The sequence below is a fragment of the Ahaetulla prasina genome, chromosome 2 (genome assembly GCF_028640845.1).
Source record: "Ahaetulla prasina isolate Xishuangbanna chromosome 2, ASM2864084v1, whole genome shotgun sequence".
Lineage (NCBI taxonomy): Eukaryota > Metazoa > Chordata > Lepidosauria > Squamata > Colubridae > Ahaetulla > Ahaetulla prasina.
This window is the reverse complement of record NC_080540.1, coordinates 78,483,718-78,492,276: the sequence shown is the minus strand read 5'-3', so window position 1 is coordinate 78,492,276 and position 8,559 is coordinate 78,483,718. Positions and strand designations below refer to the sequence as shown.

At 39.3% G+C, this 8,559-nt stretch overlaps 1 protein-coding gene across 7 annotated transcripts in view; it reads left to right on the top strand.

The window, feature by feature from the left end:
• The window catches only part of SEMA3F (semaphorin 3F), a 159,070-nt gene that overhangs the window by 24,757 nt on the left and 125,754 nt on the right, over positions 1–8,559 (top strand). The gene's annotated exons all lie outside the window — the stretch shown is intronic.

Below are 8,559 nucleotides of genomic sequence, written 5' to 3'. Positions count from 1 at the left end.
TTCGATGACTGCATTTGGCGATGCTCCAGCTGGGACAAGAAAATGTAGTTTTGAAAGAACCACCCATTGGTGGGAGCTGCTTTGGAATTCTGCCTCAGAGAACTGTTTGTTCTGCTTCAAGTGCCTGGGTCTGGTCCTAAAAGGAAAATAAAGCTGGGTATGTTTTGAGCAGCAGGGACGATAACGAGAGTGCAGTGTAGGTTTGGTGGCTCTGCTTCCCCTTGTGCACTTTTTTTGTTTGTGTGTTTGTGTGTTCCATCCCACCCAGTTGCTTTCCATAGGGGAATGTGGGGGAATGGCAGAAGAGAAACAGAAGTCCTGTTTTCAGGCATAATCTCTCCCTGCCTGGTTGACTAAGGTCAAATCATTAGACTTGCCCTTGCATCTCCAGCTGCCAGCAGCAATGAAGTTGGGCCTCCTGTGAAATGAGGCCAAAGACTGGAGTTCTAAGAATAATATGATTTATCCCCTACAGCTGTCCTCTCTATTTAAATATTTGCACAAAATAAAATAATAAAGTCTCCCATCAAACTGTGCTCGACTGCTGGCAACTTCTTGGAAACATCCATCTAGTTTCCTTGGCAACAATACGGAAGCAGCTAATCTGTGCTTCTGGTACTTTCTTGGGGTCTAGCTTACAGTCAGTGGTGGGATTTAAATAATTTAACAACCGGTTCTCTGCCCTAATGATTTCTTCCAACTACCAGTTCACCAAACTGCTCAGAAAGTTAACAACTGGTTCTCCTGAAGTGGTGCGAACTGACTGAATCCCACCACTGCTTACAGTGCTGGTCTCCCATGGAAGTATGGACCAGGCCTGAACCTTCTTCTTCTTTTTTTTTTAGCAAATAGCAATAGCGCTTAGACTTATATACCACTTCAAAATGCTTTACAGCCTCACTAAGTGGTTTACAGAGTCAGCATACCCAACCTTGGAAGGATGGAAGGCTGAGTCAACCTTGAGCCAGTGAGATTTGAACTGCCAAATTGCTGGCAGCTGGCAGTCAGCAGAAGTAGCCTGCAGTACTGCATTCTAACCATTGCGCCACCACCAAATGTTGGTTCATAGATCCTGATGTGTTTGTTCCTTGTCCTAAAGACTCGTAGGAAAAGTATATGGCACGTATATATAACTGGCAGTTCCTTGTTGAATTTTAGCTATTTCAGAGGATATGTTGGCCCTGGTTATCAAATGAGGCACAATAAGACCAGTAGTGGGTTTCAAATCCTGTCACCACCGGTTCACTCGTGGACCCACGTGTGTGTGTGCACACGATGCTTCTGCGCATGCACAGAAGCATCTGCACATGCGCAGACATGTCCAGGCAGGTGGACGGAGCCTCCTGCCGCCACCGCCGCTACTGGTTCGCCCGACCCAGGGCGAATCGGTAGCAACCCACCACTGAATAACACCCATGATTATGGCTGTGGAGACGGAATTGAAACACTACTTTGAAAGCATCCATTTCAGGGCTGCTACCTCAATTATTTCCTCTCCTCTGTATTCTAATACTCTGTCGATCTACAGGACTTCTTAGCTTTGTGGACATCTTACCGGTAGTTCTACTAAACCATATTCTTTCCTAATCATGGGTGGTTCAGCAGTTCTGCCAATTTTCTTGCTTTTTCTATTTAAAATTGTTTATTCTCTTTTTTAAATCTTTTAATAGTTTCCATTACATCTTATTATAGGATGCCTGATTTTTTTTGGGTATTCTAGGCATAAAGAATGTTGGGTCCTACATTTAAATTTGCTTGCCAATAGAAACCATTCAAGTTAAGTACCTCAGCCTGAATCATATTACTTGTGTTGTGGAAAATAGGGTGGAAACAATCATATCAATGTAATTTCATTGCTATTATTTTCTTACAGTGAAAAATATCAAGTAACTATTAATAGAAAACAGTGTGCCTTTCTCTAATATTATTTGCAGATTGCTCATGGACCGATCTGAAGATTTTCTCAAATCTCTTGTTTCTTATAAGAATGAGCAACATCCATGCATACCACACATGCGGTTTTCAGGCTTGACTATAAACTTGGTCTATCTATAAATTGTTGATGGAGTTTAGCCAGGGGGTTTCAATGAACAACTGAGATTGTCTGAAGAGATTTTTTTAATTCGTTTTTAATTTTCAAAATGCCAAAGCCTCATCATTTGGGTTTGCAAATGCTTATTAACCTAAGAGTATTTCATGTGCTTAGCCCTATGTTGTAGTTTTGTTTTTTATGATGGCAGCATCGAACTAATCTGGAAGAAGTAAAATATGATTGGATCTGGATAGTATCTACTACCCAGATGTTAGACCACCAAGAACTTACAAATTTGTAGGATATATGGAGAAGTCTTAAAATATACCAAAAGTGGCAAATCATTTTTGCTCTGTGGTCCAGAAAACAATATGATCACATCCATAGAATAACAGCAGATCAACCTGATTTGAAGGAAATTTTACTTTTTATGATCTTTTGCTATGGCAGAGCTGAGTTAAATATTCCAAAGGAAAAGAAGCATGAGAAAAGTCTAGGACACAGTGGGGGATCCCCTAAAAAATAAAAAAATAAAACCATAGGCAACCAATCCATCAAAAATAAGATACATAATATTAGAACCAGCATGGCTGGGGTGGGGGGTATCAATATGCCTATAGTAGTAGTAGATGAGATAGTGGCGTGAATTTTTAAAAAACAAACAAACAAACGGCTGTCTAGATTGCAATCAAGAGTGCTGTCAAACTATGTTAGCTTTGGGCCCAAAGTGCTTATGAGGAAATTTGCAAAGCAGGTTTTCCTGAAATCCAACTAGCTAAACTCAAGGATTTTTTTAGTTGGTGGAAATTCATGTAATGATCATTGTTCTCACTTCTTATTACAACATCAGAAGGCTGAAGATAGCCAGTGGTAAGATGCATCTGGAAAAATCAACAATAAAACCACAGCAAAAGTTTGAAGTGCTGAAAAGGTAATAACTGTTGTGAGAATGAGCTGTTAATGTTAAATAGGAATATGTTTTCTTCACTATGCAAATTATTCCATGTCCCAACACCCACCCATGTGTCAGCTGAAGTGAAATTGTATCAAAACTGTGACCACAGCAAAATCCCTCCTCAGAAGGAGAAAACAAGGAGCCCCAGGGACTTGGAAGAGAAGATGGCACCTTTCACCTCCAGGTCAACAGGGCAGGAGAGTCATTACCAGTAAAGAGATTTGAGGCCTAAGCAGAACAAGTTGGTGGTCTTAAATTAACCTGGCTTCTATTGTGTCACCATGTCTTCTTCTGTTTGGAATGTTCCAAAAAAAAAGAAAACCTGTGAATTGAACTGATGGGTAATGGCCTTTCAGCAGACATGATAGAAAACTGCTGCTGTCTGGTGCTGAGACTTTGACTGGAACTGCTCCGTGGAGCTTAAATTTTGATACACTGGAACGGAGGGACTAGATTGAATTTCCACCTACTTTTACCTTTAGGATATGTAAATAGAAACAATGGATTTCTTTAAGTACATGTATATTTCTGTATTTTACATTTGTGTGTGCAAATGTTTGTATGTGTGAATGGAAAAAGTATTATACTTATGCTATAGTTCCTCTCCAGACTCACTGATTTCCCAAATTAAATGCTAAAAGTTGAATTTCTGATTTAGAATATGATATGGCTTCAATGAAAGAAGATTTCCCAATATGGAGAAGCTTTTGAGATTTTTTCCCTGTGTTTCTTGCCAAAGATTTTCATCCAGTGAAATCAATTTTGAAGCATAAAAGTAAATATCTTTTCAAAGTTACAGAGTGGTCCAAAATATTCTAAAAACAACTAATAAGAAATCAAAATATAAGCAGACCAAGAAACTCAGGATTACTTAAGGTCTCCTTATATATGTCCATGTCCTTACAAATAAGTGGCCCATCTTCTATACTGGGTGAACTTTAAATTGTATTTTTTTTCCTGTGGACTAAATTATCTCTATGTATTTATAATTGACAATTTTCTCCCTGTCCACTATTGGTGCTTCTTATGATTCATTCTAGGTCATAGCAAACACAGGTAGTCCTCGACGTACGACCACAATTGAGCCCAACATTTCTGTTGCTAAGTGAAACATTTGTTAAGTGAATTTTTACCCCATTTTATGACCTTTCTTGCCAAACTTCTTAAGCGAATCATTGCAGTGGTTTAAGTTCATGACACAGTTGTTAATTGAATCTGGCTTCCTCATTGACTTTGCTTGTCAGAATGTTGTAAAAGGTGATCACATGACACCGGGACACAGCAACCGTCATAAATAATGAGTCTGTTGCCAAGTATCTAAATTTTGTTCATGTGACCTTGGGGGTGCTGCAATGGTTATAAGTGTGAAAGATGGTCATAAATCATTTTTTTTCAGTGCCATTGTAACTTTGAACGGTCACTAAATGAACTGTTGTAAGCCAAGGACTACCTGTATATCATAAATAAATGGATTATGAACTGAATTCCTTCTTTCCTTCCTCTCTTCCGTCCTCCCTCCCTCCCTCCCTCCTCATATGTTTCACAAGCCTATGTTTGCACTACAGTTGAGAATCTGCAGAGAAAAAATGATGGGAAAAAGTCAGTGGGAGAATTAGCAATAAATGTATGCTATAAGGAGTCATAATTTTTTTAAAAACACACACATCTTCTGGCACAAAAATAAGAAATCCCTGGTATCTGCTATGAAAAAGACTGTTATCTACCAGTCAAAATCCACCAGAAAACTAAGTGGACACATACTGTTAAGTTAAAACGCACAAAATCTTTCTGTTCTGTATTGGAAGACCTCAGTGCATGACATACCTCCTTAAAAATGAAAATTTTAGATCTTTGGAATTTTAAAAATAGCTAAATGAAAAGGCAAGAGCATGTAGTTTTGGTATAAAAAGTATCTACAGAAGGTCATGGGTATTTTCTCATGCAGGCACATTTATTCTTAACTTGACCTGCTTCTCATTAGTCACATTGGCTCAGTGTGTTCTGCTTCTCAGAGCCATTAATTGTTCCCCTACAAACTCTCTGCCAAATTGAGGTGGGGCTAATCATCCTATTCTAAGGTTCGAGAATAGTCACTTAAGAAAGGAAAAAGTCAAAGTTTCATTACTTGCCAATTCTGAAATGATACATTCTCCCAAATCTTCACTTAAACACAAACTAAGTGGGGTTTGTCCTTTTTGTCTACTAAACATGTGCTCCTATTTATTGAAATCTTGAGCTGCGGAGGGAGAGATTCTAGAAAGTCAGAGGGTGCAAGATTACCCTAGGAAAAATAATGTCATCGTATGTGAAAGGTTTATGATTGAAAGTGACGTTTTGAATTTATAGATTACCTCAGACCTGGCTACTGCTGCAGTACAAGAGAAAGAGTTTCTTGAAGAGCTGCAAATCATATTTTGGGATTCCTCTAGACTAGACAACCTTCTTCAGTCTGGCCCAGATCTTAGGTCTGCACAGAATTCTAGAACATCAGGTTGGGAGAACCTGATGTAGCTGTTATGTTTCGTTTTCTCTTTTTGCCCCCCACTTGTTAAATTTTCAGAAACGATTAAAACATAAAATAATAGGAAAAGACCTTGGAGTCTTCTGGTCCAATCCCTTGCTTGAGCATGAGACCCTATACTGGGGGTGTCAAACTCAAGGCTTAGATCTGGCCTGCAGGGCCACCTGGGAAACAGCGAAGGACTGACGTGCGGTGCCTCTGCCAGTGAAAATGGAGTTTGGGAGGGCCGTGCATGGCACTCCCAGGTTCCGTTTTCTGCTGCGCAAGGCCTCCTGTAGCCCTCTGCCAGTGAAAATGGAGTTGGGAGCTGCACACAAGCTCCATTTTTGGCTGCGATGGCCTCCTGCAACCCTCAGCAAGCAAAAACATGCACGAGCCTTCTGAACTCCATTTTTGCTGGCAGAGGTTTGTAGGAGGCTGTCGTGGCCAAAAATGGAGCTCATGAGCCCATTTTCACTAGCAGAGTGCTTGGGCCACCATAGGCTCCCCTGGCACAAGTGACATCAAGCTGACCACACCCACCTTAGCCCCCGAGGTCGAACACAACCCTGATGCGGCCCTCAATGAAGTCGAGTTGACACCCCTGCCCTATATCATTCCCAACAAATGGCTGTCCAGTCTCTTCTTGAAAAATGTCCTCCTAAGGAATATGGCCCTGAATGGCTTGACATTACATTTTTCCTGTCTTTTGTAACATCACTCTGCTAATTTTTCCATTTTATTGTTAATTATTGTGTGTACAATTCCCCTGGATAAAATTCATAGGACCAAGCAGACTTTCTATATATGTCTTTCTTCTTCATGGGAAATAGTTGACTTTAAGACATTTGGGAGACAGGCAAGAATTACAAATTTTATCTTTAAAAAGTCAGAGCATGCTACATTTTACTGAGTTGTTTATTTTTCTTTAGAAATAATGTACCATTCTGCATAACACTGTGTATATTTGTAAAACAACACACTCTGTGCACTTTTACATAGATGAAGGAATTCTTTCTGGCAGGCAGCCTTGACAAAGCTGCTAGCCATTCTTAAGTGTGTGTGTGTGTGTGTGTGTGTGTGTGTGTGTGTGTAGCATGGAAACAACTATAGTTATAAAAATAACTTGATTTTCCCTTTGTGTTCTTTGGCTTTGTGATAAATAGAATATATCTGAAATAAAAATAAGATATTCTATCTCAAAACAATGTACTTACTGTAAATATTGTATATTGTACAAACATAACTATTGTAAATGCTACAGTATAATATTTTTGGTACAAGTATAGGATAGAGACAGGGACAGGGATGGAATCAGAAGTGAAATTTCTAGTGAATCTAAATCTCATGGCACAGTTGTTCCCCTCCCCTCGCTGTTCTACTTACCTTAGAAAAGGCTTCTTAATCCTCCTTTTTCAGCGCTGCGCAGTAGCGCCTGCAGTGCACATATACACAAAGTGCTGTTTGGCAGGTACTGTGCATGCGTACACAAAGCACCTGTTTGGCGTGGACTGCACACCCGCATGCGCAACAAATCGGTAGCAAAGCAAACAGATAGCAGACTTTGGAGCATTTCACCCCTGGATGGGATGGGATGGGATGGGATGGGATGGGATGGGATGGGATGGGATGGGATGGGATGGGATGGGATGGGATGGGATGGGATGGGATGGGATGGGATAGAATAGAATAGAATAGAATAGAATAGAATAGAATAGAATAGAATAGAATAGAATAGAATAGAATAGAATAGAATAGAACAGCTGAGCTATATTTGGCCAAGTGTAAATAGATACATAAGAAATTTGTCTCCAGTACAGAAGCTCTCAGTGTACATGCAAAGCAAAACAATCATATTTATCATTGTCATCGTCATCATCATCATCATCATCATCATCATCATTATATCAATAAGAGCGGGAGTAAAGAAGATAATAAGAAGGATAATAATAACACTACAGCTATACTACATAGACATTAGACAGTACTGTAAGAATTAGAGGTTCAGCAGAGTGATAGCAGTACATGTACGTTGCTGTATCAAAATAAATAGATTTTTTTGAAAGTAAGAAAACAAACTGATCAAAATACTGCCTAGGTTTAGGCATACTGTGCATCCATTAACTCAAAGACTTAAGATCGAATTGTAGCCTTCTGTTTTATCACTTAAACATTTGAAATACCTCCTTGTTCTTTTTTCAAATGACAAATAAGAAAGAAGTTAAGGCCACTATCTTTTCCTATAGAAACCATTACTTGAAATTACAGCTCCAACTTGATAGCAGCTTTCTCCAACCTGTTGCCTTCCAACTATATGATAACATTTATTCTCAGAACCCCCAGGCAGCTGGTTGAAAATTCTGGGTCAGAGTCTTCCTACATCTGAAGAATGCCAAGTATGTTATGAGACAATCTGAACATCTGGAAGGTGCCAAGAATGCTGAGAGGTGCAGTCTCAAGACATCTGGTTGGAGAAGTCATAGAAAGCCTGGTTTAGTTATCTATTCTGTCCATACATTGTTCAGTAGCAATATTATTTGATGCATGTTTATAACTAAGTGCAGTACAAATCATTTTTCCCCACAACAAGAAGGCTGAGTTCAGAGAAATTAGTGGCCCAAAATCACCAGGAACTTTCCATGGCCTGGGAGGGGGCTAGAAGCTGGCCCTCTCCATTCTACATCCACCACTAGTCCACACTGGCTCTTAAGATTATTTTAATCAACAAATTGTGTTGAATTAATTTCATAATTATTATTCATTCTCTTATTTTATATTCTGTTCCTTATCTGAGTTTTGAGAACAGAGTAGCAACTGGATAAAATTATTAAGATTTTTTTTTAAAAAAAAATAACCATATTTATTTTGTGACATACACTCCAACAGGACCTTTAATCCTTCCTTGTTTGTAGTATATGCTGAACTGCTGATCCTGGTAACTTCATGCAGAGAAATGTTAACCAACCGGTTTTGTGCTATGCTTCTACCCATGCTCTTTCAGCTACTGAATGTAGAAATTCCTGCTCTGCCCTTCTGAGTTGGTCTCTGTTCATGAGGAACAGCTGGTGTATA